Source organism: Pteropus vampyrus, unplaced genomic scaffold (assembly GCF_000151845.1).
Source record: "Pteropus vampyrus isolate Shadow unplaced genomic scaffold, Pvam_2.0 Scaffold36, whole genome shotgun sequence".
Classification (NCBI taxonomy): domain Eukaryota; kingdom Metazoa; phylum Chordata; class Mammalia; order Chiroptera; family Pteropodidae; genus Pteropus; species Pteropus vampyrus.
In genome coordinates this window covers 7,175,726-7,180,262 of record NW_011888817.1, presented here as the reverse complement: position 1 = coordinate 7,180,262, position 4,537 = coordinate 7,175,726, and the positions used below count along the sequence as shown (strand labels likewise).

Sequence of the window (4,537 nt, the reverse complement as noted above, 5' to 3'; positions counted from 1 at the left end):
CACAAGGCACCTGAATAGAGGCCTTTCTCCTGCACAAGCGTTTCCACTGTCAGCCTGTGCAGCGCCTCGGCCAACCGGGAAACAGGTGGAGAATGCTCCCCCAAAGAACTAGCCCCTCCCCACTCCCCGACCCTTCTGGTCAGATCCCCAAAGACATCCCACTCTGGTCCCTGAGATCGGGTCCTGGAATTGAGAAAACAGCTCCACCCAGTACCACCCACCTTTGGACACTCACTCCCACATACTTACTTAACACATTTGTCCTCCTGTCCTGGGTAAGACGTAGGGGCTTATTCGAGGCCAGCCCTCCACATTTCTCACAGTTGTTCTCTGCCCAGGAACTCCCAGTGGGCCTAGATGCCAGACTCCTCCCTTCCCTCTGCCTTCAACACCCTTCTGTTTTTGCCTGGTGAACTCATACTCATCCTTCAGATCCCTGCCAAAATGACCCTCCTTGATGACCCTTCTCCAGTGCCTGGCCTCTAATTCCTACCCAAGACTAACTGACAGAATAAATGCACGAGCACCAGGACAGACCCCTGTGCAGCTCAACTTCCCCAAACTCCCTTCAAAGCAGGAGACTGCTGGGCCCTGCTTGTGTCCCCGCTTCCTGTGCCACGTTTTGAAATCCGACTCCAGGTAGAAAGGCTATTTGAAGGCAGGGCTGACCTCATTTGTTTCTCTTCTCTCAGGATTCAAAGTCCTGAGCTGCCTGTCACCTAAGGTCCGAAAATAATTATTTCACATCTTTTATTCAGATTTCTAGTTGCTTAGAGCTGGAGAGCAAGTCAAGTGCCAGTTACATCATCATGGTCAGATGCTCCAAACCCTTAATTTTACAGATGAGGAAACTAGGTCCAAAGACAGGAGACTTGCCGAATGTAGTGGTTGCCGAAGTGTGTTCCAGAAAGTACTAGTCATGCCACATGACTAAGCGGTAGTCCATTGAAAGAAGAAGGGAAGGAAGACAAGAAGGCGTTCTATGTTTTAAGGGAATCTATGAAATTCTGGTTTAAAAAAAAAATTAGGTCTTTTCTCTGTAAGACCCCTTAGGGCTTCCAGCATGGTAGTGTGCATTTTAAATCTCCAGGAGATGGGTGCAGATAGCAATGTTTCACCACTGCCTTTCACCACAGAGAGTTGTGTTTCATGAAACATCCCCAGGGGAACACCGTGCAATGTGGCTATTAAGAGACAGGCTGTGGAGTAAGACAAGCCTCAGATCAAATCCCAGGCCTGCCTGCGACTTTGGAGATGTTACTTTCTCTAAATTTCCATTTTTACATGTAGGATGAAGATAAAAACTATTACTCTCCAATATGGTGATGTAAATATTAAATAACATAAAGCATATAAAACACCCTGCCCAGCACCTGGCACACAATGGTGGCTGTTGGCATGATCAGTAACTTCCAGGGAAGGGAGAAAATCCCTGAGTCCCAGAAAGCCAGGGCAGCTGGCTGACAGAGGTAGCCTTTCTGTCTTAGTCCTCTCTGCTGCAGGATCTTTGTCCGGGACCTGACAATTCTAAAGAGCATCTACAACAAACACAGGTACAAAGATGTCAAGAAAAAGGATTTCTCCTGGCTCAAGAACTCAGAGACAGAGGGGTGCTAGTGCTCTTTGTCGAAACCAAACTGGCAGCTCCATAAAGGGCTCTCCAAGGTAGAGAAAGGAGCAAAGGAGGTGGCAGGGAACCCTCACAAGTAGGCACGAATCAGCCTGCAGCATCTAAAGACAAGCAAAAATCCCACCTGGCTGAGATCCTGACAGGAAGCCAGAGGCAAATCTGGTGGCCTCCAGCTAAGCCCGAGAAAGACACAAGATGTTCTACAAAGACCACCAGAAAATGGCAGGATGATGAACAATGATGTTGCCAAGAGGACCCTCCATTTTGGGTCCAGAGAAGACAGGTCCCTGCAATCCTTGCCTATGAATTCCCATGGGACTTTATATACATACATACATACATACATACATACACACACACACACACACACACACACACACACACACACTGCCCCAACTCCTATCCCCACACTAAGGACCTTGCCTACAGCTGGAAGCCCCCAAAAGGGAAGAAGAGAGAGAGGAAGGTGAGAGCCAGCCTTTAGCTTCAATGTCACTACCCACGGGTTCTCCCAGGCTCTCCCAGCTCCATTATGATTATGTGATATCTTGTGCAAGTAACCACTAGACAACTGACATTTTGTGGAGAAGGCTGAGGCCCAGAGAAATAAACACTAAATCTGGAGTCAGAGAGACCCAAATTCAAATTCAAGTCACTTGACCTCTCTGGGTCTCAGTTTCATTATCTGAAAATAAGGATCTTCAGATCTTCCTCAAAGATGGGCCCATTTCCTGATTCCCATCCACCCTCAGATGAAGAGAAGCCCCAGGTTATACAATCTAGTAGCATGCTATACTCTTCCTTCACTGTTTGCAATTAGCATATACTTTAAAGAAACACAGCCTCTAATGATAGCTAGCAATAGCTAACACAGTGAGTGCTTTTGGGTGACTGGCATGATTCTTAAGTCATTTAATCCTTAGAACAGCAGCCCCCAACAGTTTTGGCACCAGGGACCAGTGCTCCTATGAGAACCTAATGCCTAATGATCTGAGGTGGAGCTGAGGCGGTGATGCTAGTGCTGGGGAGCAGCTGCAAATACAGAGGAAGCTTCGCACACTCACCCACGGCTCACCTCTTGCTATGTGGCCCAGGGGTTGGGGACCCCTGCCTTGGAATATCCCTAGGAAGTAGGTGCTGTCGTTATCCCCCCATCCAAATGAGGAAACTAGCTGCCCTGGTGGCAGCACTAGGATTCAAACTCGGGCCCATCTGACTCTGAGGCCCCGTTGTCCACCCTGTTTTCTCTGCTTCTCTCTCCCTAACAAAGGGGCATTTGTGGTGACGAAAGAACCTAGCACTTATTTAACAAACCACTTGGCCAGAATCCACTGGCACCCACAGGGGTCGAGAGCTCCGAACGGCCAGGGCCCAGAAGGGTTTAAGGGTTTTCATAGACAGGATTTCAGAGACAATGGGAGCACATGCCAATATCTTGGGAACATCCCAGCTGGCTTCTTCGCAGCCAGCCTGCCACCATTTACTCAGTGCGATAAGTCCCTATTTTAAAATTTGCATACAGAGGATGCATCAAAATCAACACGGCTTTCTGTTCTAAGCCACAAAAATCTGGCCTACATTGTTTGGAAAAGAAAAGAAGAAAGTGGAGGCTAGTCTCACACTGGGCATGGAGAAACGAAGGGAAGGTGCCGAGACTCAACTCCACTCTCCTGATACCTTGAGTTTCCGAGCTATCACATCTTCTCCCACGTCCTGCATCCCACCTCCAGTGCCCACGCCCTCCTCACCATCAGTCAAATCTTATCCATCTCAGCTGAAACCCTGACCACCCCTGCCCAAAGGTGTATCTTCTCAAAACTCTGACAACACTAATTGTCCCCACCATCCTCATGGCAATTAGCCTGCTGCTAACTTCCCTGGATCAGTCTTAGCTCCCCAACCAGTCAGTGAGTTCCTTGGGAACAGAGCCGGTGTTTCTTGCTTCTCTCTGTTTCTCAACATGACACAGCAGCAAGATATGCACTCCCACCCCCCTCACCTCCCAATCTACCCAACACTCAATTGAGTTTTCAGCCCAAACAGACCTCTCCACATTTTCCTCATGTGTCCACTTCTGCACATTTGCACATGCTGTTCCTTGTCCACAAAAGCCTTTTCTTTCCCATCTCTGTCTGTCCAAATCCTACCCATTCCTCAAGGCCTAGCATGATACAGTAGAAACAGCAATTTGCAGCTCCGAAAAACCTGAATTTAAATCCTGGCTATGCCACTTCCTACTGTTTGACCGAGACAAGTTACTCTGCCTCTTTGAGCTTCTGTTTCGTCATGTGTAACATGAAGAGCTGATAATAGTTACCACGAACGGCTGTAGTGAAAATTTAATGAGGGAGGTCACAAAGAGAATATGATGAATAAGTTCAAATCAATGAATTTGAAAACTCAAATGAAAGGGACAAATTCCTAGACAAAATTAACTTACTAAAAGTGGCTCGAAACAAATAGAAAGCTTCAATAGTCCTTTATTCCTTTAAATAAACTGAATTAAAAGTTTAAACTTTTTCCGTAAAGAAAACAGAAAAAGATTGTTTTATAGGCGAATTCCATCACACTTTCATGGAGCCAAGTGTTCCAATCTTCCATGATAAGGAAAAACGAGAAAAGACCTCAATGCATTTCGTAAGGCTAATACAATTTTAATACTAGAAACCAAACAAAGATAGTACAAAACAGAAAAATTACAGGCCAGACTTGCTTGGGAATACAGCTTTAAAATCCTGAACAATACTGTAATTATACTGAATCCAACAATACACAAAAAATATAATGCATCATGACCAAGTTGAACTTATCCCAGGACTTGAAGGTTATTTTAATATTAGAAAATCCAAAAAATGTCACTGACCTCATTAATAAACTAAAAGGAAAAAAATACATCGATAAGGCAGA

General features: G+C 46.0%; 1 protein-coding gene across 6 annotated transcripts in view; it reads right to left on the bottom strand.

Annotated features, from left to right (window-relative positions):
- Positions 1 to 4,537, bottom strand: part of PTPRU (protein tyrosine phosphatase, receptor type U) — a 78,622-nt gene that overhangs the window by 21,320 nt on the left and 52,765 nt on the right. The window lies entirely within an intron of this gene.